Source organism: Trachypithecus francoisi, unplaced genomic scaffold (genome assembly GCF_009764315.1).
Source record: "Trachypithecus francoisi isolate TF-2019V2 unplaced genomic scaffold, Tfra_2.0 Lachesis_group4, whole genome shotgun sequence".
Taxonomy (NCBI): domain Eukaryota; kingdom Metazoa; phylum Chordata; class Mammalia; order Primates; family Cercopithecidae; genus Trachypithecus; species Trachypithecus francoisi.
In genome coordinates this window covers 96,017,477-96,031,632 of record NW_022681469.1, presented here as the reverse complement: position 1 = coordinate 96,031,632, position 14,156 = coordinate 96,017,477, and the positions used below count along the sequence as shown (strand labels likewise).

Genomic DNA, 14,156 nt, shown 5'->3' with positions numbered 1-14,156 from the left:
ATATATGAGGTTTGTCACTAGTAAACTATATATTGCAAGATATACCTTTAGCTCTGCTTGCTTTTTAAGAAACAAACTCTAGTTTTTCAACATTTATTTTACTTCTAGCAAGCCACATAAGGCAATTTTGCATGCTTTGTTTCCTTTTTAGAGTTATTTTTCATTTTAATGGTATCCTTTAACATATGCATGTGTTCAAACACTGCTTATTGCTTATCTCACATATCAACATTTTCTTTCAAGTGTTTGTCTCAAAAGAATTTAAAAGAATAGCCACTCTGTAAAGTTAGAAAGGAGTAATAACATTAATATGCTTATCTTCTTTAATACCTTTTTTCCCCGTGGATCACACAGATGGCAAATAACAAGAAATCAAACAGCATCCTCTTGAGATGGGAACTTTCTTAGTGGAACTGGAATTATGCAAATAAGACAGAGAAATGGCACAATTAGTTTAGATGTGAGAGAAGCAAGGGATGATAAGGACATAACATTTATATTTTCTAGTAACCTAGAAGACCACATGTTATCTATTATATAAAAATTAAATTTAAGAATGATAAAGGATGATCATCTAATAGTTTAATTTTAAGAAATAATCTGAGGATTATTTTCTCTTAGAGAGTTTATGCTATGTACATTTATATCATGTAGTTTTAAAAATTATTTTAAAATTTGTTAATGCATACACATAATTTCTTTTGATTAATTTTTTGAATTTTCATTTGAAAATTTTTTTTTTTTTTGAGATGGAGTCTCGCTCTGTTGCCCAGGCTAGAGTGCAGTGATCCTGTGGCGTGATCTCGGCTCACTGCAACCTCCGCCTCCTGGGTTCACGCCATTCTCCTGCCTCAGCCTCCTGAGTAGCCGAGACTACAGGCGCCCACCACCATGCCCGGCTAATTTTTTGTATTTTTACTAGAGACGGGGTTTCACCATGTTAGCCAGGATGGTCTCGATCTCCTGACCTCGTGATCCGCCGGCCTTGGCCTCCCAGAGTGCTGGGATTACAGACGTGAGCCACCGCGCCTGGCCAAAATTTTTTTTTAAAGATGCAACTTGAAAAGTCTTGCTCCTATCCCTGTCAGCATTTATCTCATTTTCCTGCCTCCCACTGGGGTAATTTTTTAATTAACTTTCTGCATGTCTTTCCCAACTTTCTTTATGCAAATAAAAGCAAAAATGAATATATGTTCTTATATTTCTCCTCTTCTTATAAACAAATGCAACATGCTATACACATTGCTTGGCATCTTGACTTTATTATTTAATACTCTATCTTGTACATCTTTCCATTTTAGAACTAAAAGCCATCTTTGATCTTTATTAAAAACAATTTTTGAAGAAACTATTTCATTGTATAGATGTATTATAATTTTTTTACCAGCCCTCTATAATGTGCACTTTGATTGTTTCCAGTCTTTTGTTATTAAAAATAATGAAACTAATAACTTTATAAATTTGTCATTTTTTATATGTACAGGTATAGTTGTAGGAAAGTTTCTCCAAAGTGGGATTGTGAGGCTGGACACCATGGCTCACATCTGTAATCCCAGCACTTTGAGAGGCTGAAGCAGGAGGATCACTTGAGCTCAGGAGTTCAAGACCAATCTGAGCTAGCGAACGTGGCAAAACCCTGCCTCTACTAAAAATACAAAAAAATTAGCTGGGTATGGTGGCACGAGCCTGTAGTCTCAGCTAGTTGGGGGGCTGAAGTGGGAGGATCACCTTAGTCTGGGAAGTTGAGCTTGCAGTGAGCCATCTTCACTCCAGCCCAGGTGAGTGGGAAAGAAAAAAAACAAAGTGGGATTGTGGGTTCAACAGACATTTGTAAATCTTATTCATAGTTGCCAAATTGCTGTACATAGGGGATTTAAAAAGTCCCACTCTCACTAACAATCTAAAAGATGTCATTTTCCCACAGCCTGAACCACAGTACAGTCACATTTTGGATTCTGATTATATGACAATTAAAAAAGGGGGAAGGGGAAAAGGTATTCTGAATTACCTTAAACTTCATTTCTTTTATTATAAATGAGATTAAGCATTTTTTCATGTATTTACAAGCCATTTTTTACCTTTCCTTAAAATTTTTCTATTACATATGATATTAGATATTATATAAGAATATCTAAAATATTCTTTGACCTTTTTTCTGGGTTGTTGATCTTTTTAAAATCAATTTTATTCATTCTTTTAATAAATATTTTGAGAGCTTACTGTGGCCAGGAACTGTTCCAAGCACTTGGGATATATTTAAAAACAAAATACATACCAGGCTTACAGTTTAAACAGAAAATGAATAATAGACACAATTTTACAAGTAAATGACTTGGTTTGTGAGACAGTGATGAGTGCTATGGAGAAAGTCACAAAGACCTGAAGAAGGTGAAGGAGTGAGCCACACAAATCACTGGGGCAGAGCATCTGAGACCATGTAAAACCTGACATGATGACCCTAAGGAGGGCATGACCAGAGTGGTAGCAGGGAAGGGGTGAAAAATGGCTGGATTCCAGATATATTTTAAAAGTAGAGCAAACAATGTGCAAGAAAGAAGGAAGAGAGCCAAGGATGACTGCGGAGTTTTTGGCCAGAGTAACTGAAAGAATGGGATTGCCTCCAACAGTAATGGGGAGTAGGTTTGGGGTTGGCATTGGGAGCTCAGTTGAAGATATGTCAAGATTTGGATGTCTATTAGACCCCGAGATGTCAGTTGTATGTCTGAATCTGGAGTTAAGGAGAGAGATCAGGCCTTGATAAATAAATTCAGGAGTTGTTTGCCTTTTGATGACATTTAAAGGTGTGACAATAGATAAGATAACCAAGGAATTGAGTGCAGAAAGAAGCAAGAAGGTGTCCACATCAAGTCCTGCAGTGAGCTGACATTGAGAGGTCACTAGGTGAGAAAGGAAGAGCAAAGTAGCCTGAGAATGAGAGACCAGAGAGGTAGAGGAAAACCAAAATAGTTTGAAGTTTGGTATTCTAAACGTCATGTGCAAACATTTTTTCAAGAAAGAGGAAATGAACTCCTGCATCAATTGTTGAAAAGTAAAATCAAATTGACCACTGGCTAAAATTGACCACTGGGTTGAGCAATGTGGGAGTCTTGACAAAAAGCAGTTTCAGTAGAGTGGTAGAAGGAGAGACACTAGATAGGATTTAAGAGAGAAAAAGAAGATATTGGAGACAATTCAGGGAGTTTCACTGCAAAGGAAAGCAGTAAAAGGGGCAGTAACTGGTGAGGGAAATGACATCAAGAGATGTGTCTTTAAGATGGGGAAAAAGGGAGCATGTTGGTCTGCTGGATGGAATGATCAGGAAGAAAGAAAAAGTGGCACTGAGGGAGACAGCTTCTAGAAGGTTTTATATATTCGAGAGTTTATCCTTTTGTGAAACAAGTTGCAAAAATTAATTTGTGGTTTGTCACTCATCTTTTGACTTTGTTTAATGTGTTGTTTTTGCCTTAGAGAAGTTTTAAATTTAAAGTTGAATGTGTCAATCTTTTCTTGTGTGCTTCTGAATTTTAGCTCTTAGTTTATTTAAAAGGCCTTCCACACTCTACAGCAGAGGTTTGTGAAACAGGGCTAAGGACCAAATCTAGTCTCTCACCTGTTTTTGCAAATAAAGTTTTATTGGAACACAGCCACACTCATGTGTTATGGTGCTTTTGCACTACAATGGCATAATTGAGTAGTTGTGACTTTAAAATTGTGGTAAATACATACTACATAAAGTTTTCAGTATAACAATGAAAGATGAGAAAATACTATATTTTGGGTGGAACTATGTATAACCACTAAATACAATAGTAGACAACATTTCTTATTTAATACTATATATTTTAGAGCAGTTATGTTGTGGGGAAAGATGTCTGGAGAGGGTGGTAGTCCACAAATCTAAAATATTTACAACATTTGACACTTTATGAAAAATATTTGCCAATCCCTCCTCTATGGTAAAACATAAATTTGTTCATGTTTTTTTCTTGTGCTTTTATTTTATGTTTAATTTATTTTTTCTTTCCTTTTTCCTTTGCTTTCTTTCTTTCTTTTTTCTTTTTTACATAAAAACTTAGATTCTGTCTTCATATGGTGAATAAATTAAAGTTCCAAGGTTTTTTTCTCTATATTGGCAATTAGTTTTCTCAATGCTATTTATTGAGAAGTCTATAATTCCTCCATCCCCCACCCCTGCCTGCCCACTACCGCCAGCTTTGGGATGCCGCCTTTAGCATATACAGTAATAAATTCCTATGTGTGTTGATTTCTGGATTTTCTGTTTTATTCCATTGGTCTTTCTGCCTATACAGGTATAAGAACCACACTGCTTTAGTAATGTGGGTTAATATGTAGTTAAGGCTTGTTCCACATCTGCCATCACTGCTCTCTTTCTTTTTTTTTTTTTTCCTGTGTTTTTGATTTTCTAGTAATTTTTCATTAGGCTGAATATATTTTTGATATTTCATCATCTTCTTTTATGTTACTTTTTTGGTTTGTTTTTAGTAGTCTTGTGTTTCCTTTGTTTTCTATCCTTTAAGATCTATGATCTTTTTTTATTTCTTATTTTGGCAATTGGAAAACATATAATCTGTTTTATTTCCTCTAGTGTTTCTCTTAACAAATTTGAGTAATTTGAACTGAACAATGGTTGTTATTTTGTCTGCCCACCTAGGTGCTACTCCTGCCCTCTTTTTTTTTTTTTTTTTTGAGACAGAGTCTCACTCTGTTGCCCAGGCTGGAGGGCTTGGCTTGACCAACTGCAACCTCAGCCTCCTGAGCAGCTGGGATTACAGGCACCCACAACCAAGCTAAGCTAATTTTTGTATTTTTAGTAGAGATGGGGGTTTCACCATGTTGGCCAGGCTGGTCTCGAACTCCTGACCTCAAGTGATCCACCCAGCTCAGCCTCCCAAAGTGCTGGGATTACAGGTGTGGGCTACTGTACCTGGCCCCTGCCTTCTTCTTTGTTAATAGATCCCTGATATCTGTATTTCCAGCCAAGGGGCTGAATTATGGTAACTCTCTCACCTTTGCCAACGATTGGCTTACGGTTGAATTTCTGACCTGTTTCTGGCCATTGAAATGTAAGGATAAGTCAGCTGGGGGCTTCTCTCTGTCAAGGAAGAGGCATGTCCTTTGCCATAGTTCCATCTCTTCCTCTTTGGAGATGATACTTAGGAGGTGATGCTCAGAGCTGTGGTAGCCATCCTGTGGTCATGAGGAGCAAGATTGTAGAGGACTACGTGCTCACAAATGAGACGTTCCCAATAAGTCCTGTTCTTGCAAATGAAGCAGGGCGTTCCTTCCCTGCAAACAGGGAGGACAAAGGAGCCAGTTGCAAACAGCAGACCCTGGGGGTTTGTTTATGTGTAAACATCTTGAAAATCCAGAAAGTCGGGGAAAGGTCAGAAAAACAATAATGTGTCTTGTGACTTGGTAATATTCCACAAACGACTGTATAAAATAAAGCAGAGCGTGTTGTTCCGGGCGGCCGCCATGTTTGTCTTGTCTTGTGTTGTCTTGTGTGTTCATTCCTTGGTTTAGGAAACATGTGGACCCCAACACAAGATTGAAAGTACACTGTGGCTGGCAGAATGCAAAGACCAAAAGGGCTTAGGTGCCTGACAAAATCTGAGCTGCCAAACCAGTCTTGGGACTTACAACCTTTAGATGTCTCATTAAGTAATAAATGACCATATGGTTTAAACCACTGGTAGCTGGGTTTTCTGCTACTTGCAGCCAAAAGCATTCCTAATTAACAAGCTACTTCTCGTTCTTGACTTTTTTCTTCTATTACTTTTGTTATTTTTTAAATTTTCAAGTTATTTATTTTTTAATAAAAGAAATCTCTACTCGGGCCTTACTTTTACCTTTCTGTTTATAACAGATTTTCCTTTGTTTTCTTACCATGCTATCTGGGCTCCCATTGACTCCTTATCTCAAAGATAAGAGCTAACTTAGGCCTTCCGTATTCAAGAGTTGTGTTACATTTGCTTTTCTGTTGTCTGAGATGGTGGCAAGGATGGGACTGAATGAGGTCTGGTAGAAAGTGTGGAACCAGGGTTATAGGTATCACAGTTGGGGAATTTTGACTCCGCTTTTTCTATAAGTTAGTTAAAAATCCTGTACTGAGGTTTACTCTGCAGAGTTGGAGCTATTTCTGATCCTGTGATAAAAGCCGGTGGCTTTCAGGTTGTTCACCAGGTCCCAGGTTAACTCAGAGCCTTTTCTTTTCTCAAATACAAGCTGCCTTCAGTGATTCTTTTCCCCTCTCCTCTCCCTGCTTGCTTCTCCCGCTCCCTTCTGAGATTTAGGTAGGAAAGTTATGAAAAAAATGGACAAATAAAGAGTTCATCCCTATTGTCCCTTTTCTGCTTGCATATTGTGTTTCATTTTCCCAGCTAGTGAAACAAACCAATCCCAATTCTTAGTAGTTCTTCCTATCTCTAATAAATGAATATCTACTTTTCCCTCTTGGTATAGAGAGGCAATCATTTAAAGGGATTCTGAATCTTTTCTTTTGAGCTTCTTCTCCAGCTACCATTCCTCACAGTTAGCCTACTTCCTTCCAAATTAAAGGGTATCAGTGAGCTTTTTCAGTCATTGTTTCTTCATATTTTTGTCCACTGTACTGCTTCCTGAGGAGTCCAGCATAAGCTACAGTCAATTGCCAGAATCTTCTTTCTGTTGGTGATATTTTTAAACCCTTATAGTATGATGGTACTCCCTCCTTAGTTTGAAAGCTCCTAACATTTTTCCCCCTTTGGCTATCCTTACTTATTTTTTGCATTTTGTTAGATTTGGAAGCAGGGAAATTTCTTGATTCTGTATTTTCTTTCCCAGAGAACCTGTGAAATTGAAAGAGTTTATTGATAGTACTGCTTCTATTGCTATGTATTTTTAGCAGTATCTAGAAGTACACGTACAAGAGAACTGTGGCAATTACCAAGATTATTTGGACCAAAATTACCTCAAAATCTACCTGATACATCCATATAATTGCAGGAAAAAATATATTTTTTAGATTTGAATGTATTCTGATAATAGCTGCAATTCTTTCCTCCACTTTGCATGTGCAGGCACAAACTGAAGATTCTGAAATAGCACCCATCGTGCTGAGATGAGACTGGCTTTGTGTTATTCTGACCAGTTACAGTTTGTCTTCTATTATTATTAGCACATGTCCCATACTTCTAGTTTTACCAACCCATACAACAGCAGAATCCTTATTTTACTGAGAATAAAACATTAAAGGTGACTGTGGGAATGACAAGTTCATTTTGCCACATTGAAGGCAGACTTTCTAGGAAGATATTGACTTCCTGTTGTGTAGATGACACAAATGCTACAGAGAGCAACCTGCACCACAGGTGATAGCACTGACGAGCCTGTAGGCTTACTGAAGAGTCTTGTATTCTCTTCTGGCAAGTTGGATTTGAAGAAGGGTCAGGCTCTGATATAAGGATGTATCATTTCAATTTTAAAGACTGGTGTGGATAGTGTGGACTGGATGTCCTTCAAGATCTGCTGAAAGGCCCTTCTAGACTCCTAGGACTCCAGACACCATCACTTTCCCAACCTCACTTGCTGATAGAATTCAGATGTGATTTAGATCAGATCCAGTTGCTAGGGACTTTGATTCAAAATTGAATTATAACACTAATGAAATGTCCCATTTTCTCCATGTATACTATTAAGCATTAAAAAAAAGTTTTTAACAACCCTGAGTTATGAAGGGCGTAAGTTATATAAGGAGAGAAACAGGCTGTGGGCATCCTTTTCCTAGACCAAACTGAGGCAGAGGCAGTGTGGCCTGGAGCTGGTGGCCCTGGTGGAAGGTTCCATATTCTGCGACTTCCTGACTGAGGCAGGAGCGGCAGTGTTCTTGGCAGCCTGGTTCTGTGGTGAGGTTTCCGGAGTTGTTTCTGGAAGCTCAACCTAAAGCCTGCATCTTTGCCACCAACTCCTACAGACTCTACCCTTTAATAAGTCTCTTCCTGCTTCAAGTAACTAGAATAGGTTCTGAGGCCTCTTTCTGCTTCAAGTAACTAGAATAGATTCTGAGGCCTGAAACTAAGATCTCTGAGCAACAACAGGACCATGGGAGAAACACTGTTAGGTTAGTAATCTTGAGTCTCAGAGATGGAAAACACAGGCCTGTATAAGGCATTACCCCTCATCCAACTGCTTTCAGGGGCCCATTTTAACTGCTGTAGCAAGGAAAATGGTCCTGTGGAGATCTAAGGCGTTATTCTCAGAGATGTGTGCTGTTGGAAGGACAGCTGGCACCTGGAAGCATGAAGGAGTGTGCAGAGTCCAAGAACTCCCACTAAATCTTCCTTCTCCAAGGCTGCTCACTTCACAGCAAGAGTGTCATGACAGTTAGGATGGCTTGGCTGGGAGTAATAGAAAACTCTCTCCCCACATAAGAAGCCCAAAGATAGGGCATCTCTATGATAAGTTAATTCAGCTGTTCAATTATGTCATCGCGGCAGAGGCTCTCTCCACCGTTCTGCTCTGTCATCAAGACATGATGGCTTTGACTCGGAGATTAGCTCCCTGAGGGACTGTTAAATGTTTATCCCTAGATTTGGTTTCATTCAGATACACCAACATCTGTTTGAAGAAAGGTCTGCATTTTTTATTGATATATAATAGTTACACAGACTTTGGGGGTACATGTGATATTCTGATACCTGTATATGATGTACAGTGGTAAAATCTGAGTAATTTGGATATCCATCACCTCAAATATATATCTCTTCCCTGTGTTAGAAACATTACAAATCTTCTCCTCTAGCCATTTTGATGTATACAATAAATTATTAACTATAGTTTCCCTCCCTACTATTGAATACTAGAACTAACTCCTTCTAACTGTATTTTTGTACCAAAATGTGCATTTTTCTGTGTGATTATTCTTTTTTTTTTTTTTTTTTTAACAAATGCTAGAATTTTGTGTGGATGCTCTTAGCACCCACTTCCTCCTGCCTTCCTGGTTTTGAGCTTTTGCCTAACCTGTTCTCTAACAAGGGGAATGGGAGCGCAGGAGTTGAATTCAATCAGGCAGAATTTACCCTGGATTGCGAGATGGATTCGCTTCTCCCTGAGAGTAAACCCAAATAAAAAAATTTGCTGTGACAGCAAAGAAGAATAGGAGGATGGCTGTTAGGCAACCAACGGGTCACTTCCCAGGATATAGTTTGTGTGGGTTTCATTTTGTGTTTTAAACTTAATATTTTTTCCTTTTCTTTTTTTTTAGTGAAAAAGGAACATGCTCATAAATACAAACAAAGTAACCAGTACAAAAGGCTTACAGTAAAAAAAAAAAAAAAAAGACTCTACCCACCCTTATGCCATAACTTACACAAAAATTATGAAATATCATTAAGATAAAATTTTAAAATTCTAAGCAAAGGAAGGGAAATAACATATTTATGGATTGAAAGTACTGATATTGAAAAGATTCTACCCAAATTGATGATAGATTCAACACAATGCCAGTTAAGACCCAGTAAAGTTTTTCTAAGAAGTCAACAATTTGTTTCTAGTATTTGTGTGAAAATGCAAAGGGCATAATATCCAAGATAATCTTAAGAAGAAAAAAACTGGAGGCTATACATACAGGACATCGTGGCTTATTATAAAGTTCCAGTCATTAAGACAGTGTAGAGTGGATAGTAGGAAATATAAAAACATATCCATTCATATCCAATGACTCAAATATGACTTAGTTTCTGTATAGAGGGGGAAAGAATGGTCTTTAAAAATAAATGATACTGATTCAATTGGATATCTGTATAGAAGGTGTAGGTAGTATTTTTCTCCATTTGCTTAGAACTTCTAAATTTTATTTTAACCATATTTCATATTTTTGTATATACTTTTTTCCAGATTAATAAAATTCTTTTCTATTTCTAATTTGCTAAGACATTTTATCACAAATAGATTTTGAAATCCTTTTGTAGTTCATAAGTGTGATGATTGGGTTTTTTCACGCTCAGGTGTGAGATATGCCTTCCTTAAATGTTCTTACACCATCAGCACGTTACCCATCTAACAAGAAAAAAAAATAGATTTTTGACTCACATCAAATACTTTTTTGCATCTATTGACACAATCATGTGATTTTTCTATTTCACTTTGTTAATGTGTCTAATTACATTGCTTTGTTCTCAGACTTTAACACTCTAGCATTCCTGGAATAAAAGTCATGTAGTCATGATGTAGTAACCATTTTATATATCACTGGATTTAATTTACTGTTTTTACAAAAATTCTTATATATATTTCATGAAGGAACTTGGCAAGTAATTTCCTTTTGAGTAATGTTCTTTTCAGAATTTAATATCAAAGTTTTGCTGGCATCATAAAATATGTTGGGAAGTGTTTCTTCTTTTTCTTTTATCTTGAAGAATTTTAGGAAGAATCCGTTAGTGAAGTCATCTGGGCTGAGGAAATTGTTTGTGGAAAAGTGTTAATTTATAGGTTCAATTACTTTACTAGATAAAGAGCAATTTAAGTTTTGGATTTCTGTTCATCAATTTTGGTGAAGTCTATTTTTATAAGAACTTTCTTATTTTCCCTACATTTCCAAATTTATTGGCATAAAGTAGTTCCTCATATCTTTTTTTTTTTTTTGAGATGGGGTCTGGCTCTGTTGCCCAGGCTGGAGTGCAGTGGTGTGATTTCAGCTCCCTGTAACCTCCATCTCCTAGGCTCAAGCAATCCTCCCACCTCAGCCTCCTGAGTAGCTAGTACCACAGGCACACACCACTGCATCCAGCTATTTTCTTTTTTTTTTTGTAGTTTTAGTAGAGGCGAGGTTTTACCATGTTGCCTAGGCTGATCTCAAACTCCTGAGCTCAAGCAATCATCCTGCCTCAGCCTCCCAAACTGCTGGGATTACAGGTGTGAGCCACTGCACCTAGCCTCACTCTTATTTTTTAATATCTTTATTGTCTGTAGTGATGTACACCTTTTCATTCTGACATTGATAATTTGTGACTAGTCTCTTTTTTATCTGTCCTTGTAGATGTCCATTAATCTTACTAATCTTTTCAAATGACAAACTTTTAGCTTTTTATATTTCTCTATTTCTTGCTCATTTTCTATTCATTAATTTCTTCTCATTTTTTAAATTGACTTTCATCTACTTTGGGTTTAAATTGCTGTTCTTTTTCTAATTTCTTGATAATACTTAGCTAATTGCCATTTCAACTTTTCTTCTTTCTAAAATATGCATTTGCTGCATAAATCCCCTCCCCAAATGCAACTTTAGCTACATCCCATGAGTTTGAGTTTTAATATATTGAATTTTCATTATTAGTCAAGTGAAAATATTTTCTAATTTTTATTGGAATTTCTCATTTAACCCATGCACTATCATTATTATTGTATAATTTCCAAATAGTATTTTCTGTTTTTTTTTAAGTTTAATTGTATCATGATCATAAAACATACTGTGTATGATTTCAGTCTTTTGAGATTTTCTGAAAGTTGCTTTATGGTCCAACACAATATCAGTGTTAGTAAATGGTCCACATGCACTTAGGACGAATGTGTATTCAATTGTTAATTGTGTTGCTCAAATCTACATACATATTTCCTTTTTCCCCCCCTACCTGTTCTATTAGGTATTCAGAGAAGTGTCTTATCAACTTGCATTTTGGTAATAGATTTGTTTTTTGGTAATAGATTTGATTTTGGTAATAGATTTATTTCCTTTTTTCTGTTTCCATCAATTTTTGCTTTTATATATTTTAAAGCCATAATATCAAGTGCATGTATTTTTAAGTTATTGTATCTTGTTGGTGGATTAGCCATTTTATATATAAGAAACACCCCTCTTACTCTCTAGTGACGCTTCTTGCCTTAGATTCTACTTTGTATATTGATGTAATTATACTAGTTTTAGGGGGCTAATGCTTGCATGGTGTATTAAGCTGGTGTCCCTGAGAAGCAGACTTTGAGTACAGAAGGTAAGAAGTAAACCTAAGAACACTGGTAATGTCACCTGAGTAGACACGGAAGGGAAGGAAGCTGACACTGGATGCACTAGTGAGCTGTTGGCTGTGGACAGCTAGGGCTCGCTTCCCCTCTTGGAAGTCTCCTCTAGGCTCCTCAGTGGCTTTGCTGGCAGACTGCATGGAAACACCTTGGAATTTCTCCACCTGAAGGTGAGCAAGCTGGAGTATTTACTGCCAGCTCACATCCTCACTAGACAAGGGCTGCTCCTGAGGGCATCAGCTCCTCAGAATTTCTACTTCGTCCCATTTCCCACCAGCCTGTATTCCCCATCAGCCTGCTTCCAGGGTTAAAGAATGTCCTCAGGCAAGACCCAGTGCTACATGCCACTGAAAGACATCTGGAAAGTCATGGCGATTGCCAAGGGCATTCACAGTGTCTTCTACTCATGGAATCTATTTCCCCATTCTTTCACTTTCAAACTTTTTTGTGTCCTTATATTAAAAATGTGTCTCTCATAAGCAGCCTACAACTGTTTCACCCCCACCCAGAGTGACCATCTTTGTCTTTAAATTTAGCCAATTAGTTCATTTACATGTAATGTGATTACTAACGAATTTGGTTTTATAATTATCATGTTCCATTTGTTTTCTATTTGTCATCATGTCTTATGTTCATTTTTTAAAATTTCTTGCCTTTGTTTGGATAATTCAATTTTAAAATTATGTTATTCTCTTCTTCTGCTGTTACTATATTCTTTTCCTATTGTTTTGGTTTTTTCCCTAGAGATTCTTTACTAAACACAGTCAAATACAAATTATACTTTTACCATCTCCTCCTGGAAAATACATGAACCTCAGAACTGAGATCTGGAGCATTTACTAGGTCGGCAAATGGACATCTTTGGTAGGTCCTGGACTCCACGTTTTTTATTTTCTAAGGACTGTGAGGCAGTCTTCCAAATACCCTCTGCTCTGCTTCTCAGTGGCTTTCCATTTAGCTTCTTCATCTCTTGCCCTCTGCAGCAAAATATTTGCCAATTCATTCAGAGGGAAACCAGTTGTTTTTGGGCTATTCCCCTGCATCTCCTCTTTCACCAGAATCTTAACCACTCAAATCTTTGGCAACTCCCAGCTCCAAATTTTTTATTATTTATTATTTTTTATTTTATATTTTTGAGACAAGGTCTTGCTCTGTCACCCAGGCTGGAGTGCAGTGGTAGGATCTCAGCTCACTGCAACTTCTACCTCCCAGGTTCAAGTAATTCTTGTGCCTCAGCCTCCTAAGTAGCTGGGCTACTCAGCCACCATGCGTGGCCACCATGTCTGGCTAGTTTTTGTATTTTTAGTAGAGATGGGGTTTCACCATGTTGACCAGGCTGGACTTGAACTTCTGACCTCAGATGATCTGTCCACTTCAGCCTTCCAAAGTGCTGGGATTACAGGCGTAAGCCACTGCACCAGGCCCCCAAATCCAACATTTGTCTCCTCAGTTCTTGAGAGTCCCCAAAGTTCTGCAGGTTTCTCTGTTCCTTAACAGCTGCCTTCTGCATTGACTTTCACTCTCTTGCCAGCACTAAGAATCAGCAAGTGCCCCAGAAGGGAAAGCAACTTCCAGGATATCTGCCTACTTGGGCTGTCCCCTTTCCCTTGCTTGCCTTAGCAGCTATTCAAATGCCTTCAACAATGTTTTATGTGTATCATCCAGCTTTTCTGGTTGTTTTGACGGTAGGGACAGTCTCTTAGAAGCTACTCTAGCATAACCAGAAGTGAAAATTCTTCTAAAATGTATTTACTCTGTCATTTTTTTGGTGGACAGTTAATTTTTTTCCCTAGTCTCCACCTATTACAAAAATTGTAGCAAGAAATAAGTTTGGACATCTGTCTTTGCTGATGTGTGCATGTGGCTGTTGAATTTCTGGAAAAGGAGTTTCTTGGTTAAAGAAAAGCATGCATTTGAAATGTTGATAGCTCTTACCAAATTTTCCTCCCAAGAGATGTATCAAAATGTGTGACAGAGTGTGTTTCCCCAAAGAGGGTGTGTGCTTTTATAGAAGAGGTACAGGAGTTTCTTCAGAGGTACCTGAAGATAGGAAGATGAATGTGTCTGCTTAAATTCTTGGTCTCCCCATCTGGCCTCAGGACAAGATGGAAGGGATCCCCTTTCCAAAGTGAAAAATCCATGTCTGT

General features: G+C 37.6%; 1 long non-coding RNA gene and 1 other non-coding gene across 2 annotated transcripts in view; one reads left to right on the top strand and one right to left on the bottom strand.

The window, feature by feature from the left end:
- Positions 1–201: 201 nt before the first annotated feature.
- Positions 202–14,156, bottom strand: part of LOC117073034 — a 46,048-nt gene continuing 32,093 nt past the window's right edge. The window contains exon 3 of the long non-coding RNA XR_004433073.1: positions 202–413. This is a non-coding gene — a long non-coding RNA (uncharacterized LOC117073034). The remainder of the gene's footprint in view (positions 414–14,156) is intronic.
- On the top strand, positions 9,957–10,062 carry LOC117073901. Its single transcript, XR_004433448.1, has one exon. It is a non-coding gene; the product is annotated as a small nucleolar RNA U13 (small nucleolar RNA).